Below are 11,772 nucleotides of genomic sequence, written 5' to 3'. Positions count from 1 at the left end.
TCCACAAGATGCTATCAAACATTTTATGAGTCTAAATATATAGCACCAACTGTGTCTAATCATCTTTTTTTTAAATCCTACTGGGAGGAAACAAGCAATAAAGAATGTGTGACATAATTTGTTCTTGTGAGTCCCTCTTGTTGTTCAAGATTCCTGACTCTTCCATTTCTTCTCCTAACTTTCCCATTATTTTATTTACTTGAAAATATCCTCAGTGACATCTGAGAGCAGTTTTGTTCAACATTGTGTGAAGGTAGGACTCTTCCACACATGCATTATTTACCGCCTAGCTGTGGTCTTGGAACATTCGACATCTTGGCCTTGAGAAAACCGAAAGACACTGCAGCCCAGGGAGTCGTGCTCTGACCCAGCTGCCAGCTGCTTGACCCTGGGCTGGGTTAATTGCTGAGTCTCAATTTCCCCGTCTATAAATTTGGGGTTATAATGCCAACTAGCCAGTCTGTCCTGAGGGTGATATGCAATCAGGACATTGAGTTCCCAGAGCTCAGCTCTGCACCGATGAACCGGATTCCATAGTAGGGCACAATGTCCCCTGTGACAGGAGCACTGAGTGGTCTCTTCTCCTGGTGCACCTGCCAATCCCTCCCCCACGCCACCAGTCAGCACATCCATCCTTAGGGACTGCCAGCCATGATGAAGTATCCTTTGGGTACGTGGGCATTTCCTCCTCTTCTCATTATTGGGTTCTTGTCTCCTCTCCCTAGAGTCTTCCTTACACAGGCAAACAAGAAATCCGTGTTTACTCAGGAGCCCATTTACTGGTATAGAAGTGGCTTCATAATGTGGAAGGCTCAGGACAAAAGGAAAATGTGGAGGCCTCTGTTCATAAATCATTAAGAATTTCTAGGGGCGCCTGGGTGGCTCAGCCAGTTGAGCATCTGACTCTTGATTTCAGCTCAGGTCATGATCTCACGGTTCATGGGTTCGAGCCCTGCATCGGGCTCTGCACTATCAGCACAGAGCACACTTTGGATCCTCTGTCCCCCTCCCTCTCTGCTCCTCCCCCATGTGCACTCTCACTCTCAAAAATAAATAAACGTTAAAGAAAGAATTTCAAAATGGCAAGAGAATAAACCAAACTCGGACCCTTCTAAGCAAGGGCGCAGCCTATACACTCACAGAGCCATCCCTGGTGGGGCCAAGGATGCCCATCACCCTTCCTGCTCACAGTAGACTGGGTACTCTCCATGCTTTATTTTAGTTTTGCTCTCTTGAGGACCCCAAAGGGTAGTATTTTTATCCCTTATTCATAGATAAGGAAAACAAAGGGCTTGAACAGTTGAGAGATTTCCCCAAGCACACATACTTCCAAAGTCATGCTCTACTGATGACTCTTGATTCTCCCTGGTGCCTGCCTGGCTTTCTTGGGCTGCAAAGGCCGTGAGGAGCCCAGAAGAGATTGTCCCTCACAGACTCAGAAGGAAGCAACTTGCCAACACCTTGATCTTGGCTCTCCGGCCTCCAGAACTGGGAGAATATATTTCTCTGGTGCTTACACCCCCGGCCGGGGGTGCTTTCTTGTGGCTGCCATGGTCACTCATGTGAGAGGTACGGTAGGGATTCGCGCTATTCACCAAGCTTCTCTGGTTCTTCTTCTGCACACACAGAGGAACCACCGCTCCCTCACTGTTCAAGTTAGGGGTGGCCGTGGGACGTGATTCGGTCAGCGCAGTGCAGTTTGGGCAAAAAGGGCGTGTTAACTCTGACAGTCCCAAACCCATGTGCGTTCAGCACATCCTCGATCATCTGTGGCGTGATAGCAGGAGCAGGGCCGTCATAAAGCCTCTCCAGTCTCCATTCTCAAGGAATGACACTCATCACAGGTGTCCTGTCCACCTGCAAGGACCTTGAGTGAATGAGGAATAACTCTGGTTACGCTGAAGTACTGAGCTTTGGGGATGCTTGTTACAGGGGGCTAACCTCGTCTCTCCTGACTGATACAAGTAGAATGGAAAAAGAAGAGAAGGAAGGAAGAAAGGAGGAAGGATGTTTGCTGGGTGACAGTCGGCTTCCCTCTAAGAAGAGTAGGACTTGGTGGCTTCTCTGTGGCGGCCAGATGTGCCCACTACTTTTGATCCCAGGGGTTCAGACGGAGTGAACACAGGTATAGAGCGTGCACACACATGTATGTTGTATACAGCATGTGTGGACGCACAAGTGCATGTTACTATTTGAAAGAGTTCCTTTTGAAAGTCGACAATATGCTGTGCTCGGGGGACAGAGGGTGCGTTACTTCAACCAAGTCTGAAACCGCTGAGTCGGGGACACTGAGCGTCTGAGACACGGTATCTTCTTCCTGCTCTGGAGCCCGAGTGGCTCACCTGGGGCTGAGGTGAACTCTTAGTAAGGAGCTAATGTTATGAAAAGAGCTGATGTCAAGGTAATTTGTTGTAATAAGCCTTTCCCACCTGCAATCTCCCTCAGCAGAGGTTTGAAATATGGCAGAAACTCATTTAAGGCAGAAGAATGATAATAGACTCTGAGCTCCGGAAAACCAGCTACTTTTGAGCAAAATCAGTCTTCATCAGAACCAATCCATTAAAAAAAAAAAGGAGTGTGCCTGGTTCTATGCAGGGCATTTGCATATTTTTCAAGGTCTGAACAGACAAAAATCTCCAAGTGTCAGGATAGGAACCTCAAGACAGCCCCCATTCCCTTCACAATGAACGAGAGGTGTCATTTTTAATGAAGGGAGAGGAAGGACCCCTTTGATCCTCTCCCCATGCTTCCTCTGCCTCCCACAAATTGGGAGCCTCTCTTTGCAAACTGCAGCAGAGAAGGGAGCATGGAAATTACCCAGGTTGATCTGAGTGGGGCTTATCAGTCAGCTGATTGTCTCCTGGACTCGGGCTAGTGGCAACGGGTTGGACACTGATTCCACAGGGCGACATCTCCTGACCTCAGCGGGGTTTCTTTGGGGCACAGGGCTCCACCAAGCCAGCTGGGCACCAGCTTGCCCTTTTAAATCAGAAGCGAGACCCCAGGGCACGTCCTGCCCATCTGCAGACATGGGATAGAAGGATGGCAGGTGGGTTCGGGGGCTTCCCAAGCAGGTGGTTTGTGTGGATCTTGCAGAAGGTGCATAGTGTGGGAGCAGGGGGTCCATACAAAAAAGGACCTCACACATCCATTGCAGCAGGACTGTGCTGAGCTGCCCTTGGCTGGCTGGAGTCAGCACGGGGCCACCATGGTGCTCCCCCATCCCACCCCCCAGTCTTTCTAGTTAGCAGATCCTTCCAGCTTTCAGTCTGCTGCTTCATTGCCACCCATGAATGTGGCCTCCAGAAAATTTCTCCTTTAAAAAGAATTACTCGGGTAGTTTTAAACCTCCATTTACTCTAGAGGTTTTCCTTTGCCAGCAGGGTGGGACTTTATGTCAGGCAGAATTTGAAGATGGCCCTCAGGAATCCTGGCTTCTGGTTTGCATACCCTGTATAATTCCCTCCCTTGTGTGGGTGGGCCTGGCCTAATCAGGTGAGCCCTTTGAAAAGAAGGTCTAGATCAGAGAAAGAAGGAGTCAGAGAGACCCAAAGCCACAGAGATGCTCTCCTGTTGGCCTTAACAGAGGACACTGCCATGGCTTGAGCCACCGGAGAGCAGCTCCTGGCCATGAGTCAGCAAGAAAGCAAGGACTTCAGTCCTGCGACAGCAAGAAATTGAATTCTGCCAGTACGACATGAGCCTGAAGAAGAGCCCCAGAAAGCGGTCCCACCCAGCTTTGAGTCCAGTCTTGTGAACCACTGAGGCGAGAGCCCAGACTCCTGACCTCTGGACACCCCGAGATCATCAACAGATGGTATTCTAAGCTGCCAAGTGTGTGGCCGTTTGATACACAGCTTAGATAATTCATATAGGCTTTTGACAGGAAGTGGGTCTGAATCCTGATGGCCACCCGCAGATGCATGGCTGACAGAGTGGGGAGGGTCTGGACTACCTTTCTTCCCTCCCTCTGCGGAGCCACAAACCCACCCCTCCCCCTACTAACCTCACGTGTCCCAGGTTAGGGAGGATTTCATGTGATATGCCTCCCCGTGTGAGCTCATGCTTGGTTAGAATTATCTGGCGGTGGCTTGTCTCCCAGAACGTGGTGAGTTCCTGGAGGGCAGGGGTTGTGTCTTTCATTTCTACCCCAGCACCCAGCCCAGCACCGAATATAGCTTGGTGACTGGTAGAGGACCTGATGAATCTGTTAATTCAGAAACGTTTTTGTGACACTATGGAGACAACCCCTCAGGCAACCACTGAGGTCTCCCCATTCTGCAGCAGCTCTGGGTTGGGCAGGATTTATTTCACTCTTGGCTCGGGGCTCAGGAGCAGGCTTTCATTAGTCCAGGTCAAGCTGGGAGATCCCACCCACTTGACCACAGATGTGAGCTCGGGAATGGGCAATGCCCTGGCCCAGGCATGAGTGAACTGGGTGACGAGGCATTCTGCTGCTTGATGGTTGGGGGAGCAGGATGAACTTGTACTGTGGACAGTCAGCTGTGCCCCCAGACCTCCTGCAGTAACTTCCCCTCCATGGGGGAAAGCCAGTGTTTACACAGAGAAGAGGAAAGTTAAGATTATTATAAGGAAGTGGAGCTGGTCCTTGATCAAGCCATGCCTGAAAAACAGTAATTTCTGGATTTTCTTAATTGCTATATAATCTGAGTTTTTTTTTCTTCTTTAGTTTTTTTTTCTCCTTTTTAGTTCCTTGCAACCAAAAGCAACCCCCATGAGCTTGATAGGAAAGGCAGATAATTACTCCCTTTTCATAGATGAGCACATGGAGGCCTCGAGTGTTTAACCAAATGATACTGGAAACCGTCAGAGCTAGAAATCATCAGAGGTAAAGAAGATGTATATTTCTAAAATGGAATATTACTTGGCAATCAAAAAGAATGAAATCTTGCCATTTGCAACAGCGTAGATGGAACTAGAGTGTATTATGTGCTACGTGAAATAAGTCAGTTAGAGAAAGACAAATATATGATTTCCCTCATATGTGGAATTTGAGAAACTCAACACATGAACATAGGGGGAAGGGAAGGGAAAATAAGATAAAACCAGGAAGGCAAACCATAAGAGACTTTTAAATACAAAGAACAGACTAAGGGTTGCTGGAGGGGAGGTGGGTGGGGGGTGATGGACACTAAGGAGGGCACCTGTTGGGATGAACATTGGGTGTCACACATAAGACATGAGTCGCTGGGTTCTACTCCTGAAACCAATTCTATGCTGTATGTTAACTAACCTGGATTTAAATAAATTATCATTGAAAACGAACCATTTTTCAGTCTTTCTCACGGTGTACTGGTAGCAATATTTTTATGAGCGCTTTTGAAAACTTTTATAATTTCAAAATACATGTAGAAAGACATAAAAACGTGAAAAAAATGAACTTGAATTTTTTTCCCAACAAGTGGTAGGCAGAATTCTAAGATGGTCCCCACGGTTTCCACAGTGTGGTGTACAATCTGTATATCCCTTTCCCTTGAATGTGGGCAAAATTTATGAATGTGATGAGCTATCACTGCCATGAAGGGGCAGATTACGTCATATGACAAAAGGTGAAGACGTTGAAGATGGAATTAAGGTCCAAAGCAGTTGACTTTGAGTCAATCCATCAGGAGATGCTCCTGGGTGAGCCTGCTTAATCAGGTGACTCCTTGAATGAGATGAGAAACAGCAGGTGCCCTGCCCCCAGCCTGGAAACAAGCAAGCTGCGTGCTATGAAGGGGACCACGTGGCAGGGAACAGTGGACAACCTCTAGACTCCGAGGGCCTCAGTCCTGCCATTGCAAGAAACAGAGTTTCACCAACCCGTGGGCTTAGAAAGAACTCTGGTCCCAGAAGAGACATAGCCTTGGCTGGCACCTTGATTTCAGCCTGGTGACACCCTGAGCAGAGAGCTCAGCCAAGCCCACCCAGACTGTCAAAGCAAGAAAACTATCAGATAACAGGTTTGCAGTTTTTTAAGCCACCAATTTATGGTATTTTGTTACACGGCAGTAGAAAACTAATACAAGATATAACAAACTCTCTCTGTTTCTGTCTTTCTCTCCATGCATCTATTTATCTATCTGTCTATAACACAGGTCCACCCAGGATACCTCCCTTTGGAGTGACTTGAAGCCAGCTGCTTGTAGGGGCGCCTGGGTGGCTCAGTCAGTTAAGCGTCCGACTTCGGCTCAGGTCACGATCTCACGGTCCGTGGGTTCGAGCCCCGTGTTGGGCTCTGTGCTGACAGCCTGGAGCCTGTTTCAGATTCTGTGTCTCCCTCTTTCTCTGACCCTCCCCTGTTCATGCTCTCTCCCTCTCTGTCTCAAAAATAAATAAATGTTAAAAAAAATAAAAAAAAAAAAAAGAAGCCAGCTGCTTGGAGACCTTAATGGCACCTGCAGAATGCCTTCATCTTGGCCGTCTAATGTATCCTAATCACAAGAGCAATTTTCCATCACGTTCATGCATATGGTTCCATATCTGGAGAGCTTTCCCCACTCCAGACACCTTCCGAATACACGAGTTCCCAGCATTGCCAATGGCCCCATGAACTAGACACTGTCGTCCTTGACACTCAGGCTCAAGCGACTTGCCCAGCGATGCCAGCACTGGGTTCTGTGTGTGTGGTTGGCCCTTAACTCTAATCCGTGTTCTTTTTTTAAAATTTTTAATGTTTATTTATTTTTGAGAGAGAGAGAGAGAGAGCAAGAGCGAGCGAGAGAGAGAGAGAGAGAGAGCATGTGGGGGAGGGGGAGAGAGAGAGGGAGACACAGAATCCAAAGCAGGCTCCAGACTCCAAGCTGTCAGCACAGAGCCCAATACGGAACTTGAACCCACAAACTGTGAGATCCTGACCTGAGCCAAAGTCGGATGTCTAACCGACTGGGTCCCCCACGCACCCCTACAACCCATGTTCTAATCAGAGAGGAGCCAACAACATGCATGTGAGGAAGCAAATGCAGGTCTGAATCCTGGCTTGTCACTTACTGGTTGGTTGTGGGATTTGAGCTGAGTGACAGCATCCCCTGGGGCTTCTGTTTCCTCCACAGTCAGGAGGAAAGGTTTGCTGAAGGATGAGATGTGCGGCTACGTGTGTAGAGCCCAGAACCCTGCCTGGCATGAAAAGTGGGCATGTGGGACCGGTTACGGTGAGTGTTCCTTCATTGTGACCACTGAGAATGCTGCCCTGGTAAGGATGTGGCCACTTCATTGGCAGGAACAGAAGAAAAAAGAGACACCATCACAAACTGAAGAACCAGGTGGGGAGAAGGACCAGCCAGGACCCAAATTCCCGACTCCTTTCCACTTCTTTTTCCTCAAAACACTTTCAAATCCATAAACACCATCACAGGGTCCATGGGCCCAGCGTTCAATAAGTACAAACCACTGAAGTTATGTCTAATTAGCTAGCCTCAACTGACATTAAGATAAATAACTTTTCAGATTATTTTTCTGTGTGAAATTAGGAATTATTGGAGGGCAACTGTCTCTATTTAAATCAATGAATTACGGCAAATGTGATTTTCTTGGACTCTGAAAGAAAAGGAAAAATTTTAATGAGCTAATCAACTCCTCCATGTTGATAGTTGGAGGAAAATTCGAAAACACATTAATCAGCTGTGGATGAAGCCGTTTGGAGGCATATCATGTTGTCAGGAGCATGCGTAAGCAATAATAATTTAATAACAAGCAGCACTAGATGCCTGGTCCCCCGTGGGTAGGGCTCACTCACTGCAGCATCTTGTTTTTTCTCGTTTATAGTTGCAAAGGCGGTGTGCCCACTGTCGGTAAAGAGCACAGCTATCTCGCACGCACACACCTCGTGTTATGTTCCAGGCTCCTGCTGATATTTGCGTCTGAAGTTTGAAAATGTATCAAAGTAAATTTCCTCTGAAATCTGAATGTGTGCCCGTTAGGGGAGTGGTGGATTCCAACGAGGGATTGTGTGGAGTGGCGGCCCACTTCCTGCACCTGCCGAAAGTTGGGGTGGGGGGGGCCCAAAGCCGACGTCAGAGGAAAATGCGTAGTCCGAGTCCAAGGATTGCCGGACAAGGACAGCACGCCTGACTGTCATCACAGAGCCAGCCCCAAGATGCTGAATGCCTTGTTCCACTTTCCCCCTGTTTTCAGCTTCTATCTTGAGGAAGAAAGAGGCCAACTTCATCTTTAGCTTTCACGTGGTATTTAAGTTGCGAAAAATGAGAGAATATTGAATCAGTTAAGATACTTTCTATTGAAAGTGACAAAACTTGATAGAAACTGTCTTAAGCAAAAATGGGGATTTATTGGCTCTTGCAACTGCACATCTTGGGATGAATTCAGCTCTAGACAGAATTATAACCAAGACACAAACAAAAGCTCTCAGAACTTCCATCACTTAGCTCTGCTTTCCCACCCGTGGTTCCAAGCAAGGAGTGCCAGCTCTTCCCTCCTCATGGCAGCAGGGATGAGCCAACTGTAGCCTCACCGCCTCTCCCGTGAGATGAGCGGGAAGAATGAGACTCTATTCTGTAGGTGGGAGCTAGAATCTTGCCGTTCACTAACCCGCTGGAACTGGGGGGGGGGGGTCAAGAACTCAAGTTTCAAGGGACTTCCTGGATTCCCCTCCCAGCTCTGCAACCTTGAGCTAGTTACTGAACCTCTCTGGGCTACATCTTTAAAAACAGGATGGTGTCTACTGCATAGAGTAAATATGAGGCTTAGGGTCATGCTGACAGAGTGTTCAGGGCAGTGTATGGTACATAGTGAGAGACCAGTGAATGTTAGCCACCGGCCCATGTCATCGGGCGAGCAGAGGACTTATCTGGGCTGATTGCTGAGGTGCAGGTGCTTAACCGACTGAGTCCCCCAGGCGCCCACAGCCACCCACTTTTTAAGCAGAGCGCTACCCCTGGGCCTTCCTGGGTACAGGCACTCTGTCAGGGCCCCCGACCGTGGTCAATTCACGGACAGCCTCTGTTCCAAATGCTCTTTTCATATTAACTTTAAAGTCTATCCCCATGGAGGGCTTCAGTATGAGGAAAGGAGGGTTTAGTTAGGTCTCTAAATTAGACCAGACTGCGGAAGAAGCCATACAAGTAATCCCTTCCCAGGGTCACCAAGTGCTGCTGTGACAACATGGCCCCAGGTGTAGTCAGCTCCCCCCGCTCTACAAAAAGGTCGTGGTCACCGGCCCCCACCCCAGATAAATGTGCTGATTGCCTTTCAGTAAATCTTCCCTGTGGTTCTTGGCCCCATGACCCCGTCTCCCATCTGCAGGACAGCCCCTCACACACCTGTACTCTCCTAAGGATAGAGGTCATTCCCCCTTCGCTACTTTTAAGCCTAGCCTTAAGTGTCTGTGGGGTCTTGGGCAGGCTGGTTAAACTCCCCGAGCCTCCCTTTCCACAGCCAAGAGACGGGTTGGGGGGTTAGTGCAACTGAGGCCAGCATGCGAGCCCCCCGTCAGACTGCCACCTGCTGGTCAGCTGGGACTGGCACCGTTCTTGGCTTCCTCCTCCTCCTCCTCCTCCTCCTCCTCCTCCTCCTCCTCTCCCCACCTGTGGGACGGACCAGGACGGCTCAGGTAATGTGAGAGGTCTCTGCAGACAGGAGAGTCCCGTGGTGCTCATCCCCGTCGTTGATAATCATTCAAGGGCTACTGTCAGTGAGCAACAAACCGTCTCCTCCGACAGATGTCAAACATGGACAAGAGCGGGTGGCTTGCGATCGTGTTTCCCCAAGTTAGCTCTCCCCGAGAGTCGCATGCTTGCTACGCCCCAGCCTGTACTCGTCCGTCACAAAAATGACGTCCCGCCCCAGCGCGTCACTCCCACACTTTGAAAACACGCTCAGCCTGTGCCGCGCCAGCCGCGGAAAGCAGGCTCATCTGTTCCCTGAAGGAAGGGCTTCGGTGCGCCCGCGGGTGGAGTTACGGTGGCAGCAGAAACTCGCGGGCCACTAGACCGGCCTCGAAAAACATCACGTGGCCGAGCGTGATCCTGAGGAGCCTGGGCGTAAGGAGGCCACAGCCACGTCAGGCCAGACGCGTGTCGCGGCACAGAAGGCGCTGATTAAGAGTGGCGGACAGGCGCCGTGGGATAGTAGATTCTGTAATTGTTAATCAGGCAGGCATTTCATATGTGATGATCCCCCATTCACCGCCTAAGCATCCAGACATGCTCACCTGTGCTCTCGTCACTCTGCGTTCTGCGGCACGATGCGCCGTGAGATTAGAATTCACAGTAACGACCGTGCGTGTTTACTCGTCTCGGCCCGTATACGTCACCGAGACGCGTGAGGCCTTGACAAGCCTTTTCAGATGTAAAATAATGTGGAAGAAAACTGTGTTCATTGTGAGGTTGCAGAGATGGATGGCAATTAGGAAGCCCTGGGCCCCTGATTAATGCGTGTTTATAAACACGGGCCAAGTGCCTGCCTCCCGCGGCACGCACAGGAAACAGGCCGCGGTTCTGATGAAACGGCTTGACGTGGAAGCGTGCTCACGATCGAAGTGAGTCGCCCAAGAGAAGGCGCTCCTCTCTGGCTCAGGAAGCTCCGTTCGAGTGGCCGCCACAGCAACCACGCCCACATGGGTCTCAGCTTTCGAGCGCGGCTGGGTGTGCCGTGGTCACTTGCTGACTCGGCGACGTCCAGGAGCTTCTTTCCAGACAGGATCCCACCTTCGGCGGGAAAAAGAGCACTGCCAAGGCAGGAGAGCAGAGAATAATGAGGATCTGAAGGGGGTTCTTTCCGATCCCTGAGCTGGCAAAAGCTTACTGACAACGTCTGCTGACTGACGAGCTGCTCCGTGGGGTCCTTTCGGGGGCACGGAGCCAGTGACAGGCCTGTATCTACAGCTCTGTCCACACCCAGTCCTGCACCTCTCCATCTCTGTCTGCAACCATGTTACATGTCTGCGTCTGTATCTGTACAGATATCTCCAGTTCTACGTGTCTGTGGATGTATGCATAGCTATAGATTAAGGATATGTGAGCTATAGATACATATCTATGTGATAGATATGTATTGATCTGGGATACTGATCTATATCGATAGATGTAAAGATATAGGAGGGTGAATATAGCTCTAGAAACACAGGTATCTGGATATACACATAGAAAGAGCTTTCTTCCCCAAGGAATTGGCTTCCCCAGTGCTGGGACTGACAGAGCAAGTCCGGAACCCACAAGACAGGCCATCAGCAAGGGAAAGCTCAGCTCTACTCTGAAGGCCCTTCAACTGATTAGACCAGGCCCACCCAGATCATCAAGGGTGATCTTACTGAGAGCCAGCTCACTGTAGATATGAACCACATCTACGGAGTTTCTTCATAGTAGCACTGGGCTTCGTGTTGGGTTGAATCACTGGGTCCTACGGCTTAGCAAACTGACCGCTACAGGAACAATGATAAGATGTCTCATTAGGTTGAAGAAGTCGTAGGTGGGTGGGGAGGTATGGGAACGTGATCTGGGGGAGGAATTTCCATCATGTCTCAGAGTATGGGGTGTGTCGTGGGAGTCTCACTAAATCGACACCAGCCCGGCCATGAGCCTGCACCCGCGCACGGGCTCTGTCCTCTGCCCCACATGGCTGTGTCATTCTCAACTGCCCAGCTCCGGGAGGGAGACCCCAGTCCCATCCCTACTTTCCTGATGAGGAAGCACAGGTGAAGTGCATCTGTGGCTCATGCCATTAGCTCAGAGGAGAGCCAGGATTTAAGCCACAACCCCCAGTGCCTGAAGTTTTAGTCCTTCTTTTATGAGACTTCCCAAAGATCCTTCTAATTTG

Source organism: Panthera onca, chromosome C1 (assembly GCF_046562875.1).
Source record: "Panthera onca isolate mPanOnc1 chromosome C1, mPanOnc1 haplotype 2, whole genome shotgun sequence".
Lineage (NCBI taxonomy): Eukaryota > Metazoa > Chordata > Mammalia > Carnivora > Felidae > Panthera > Panthera onca.
The sequence above is the reverse complement of the archived record's forward strand: the minus strand, read 5'-3'. Positions refer to the sequence as shown.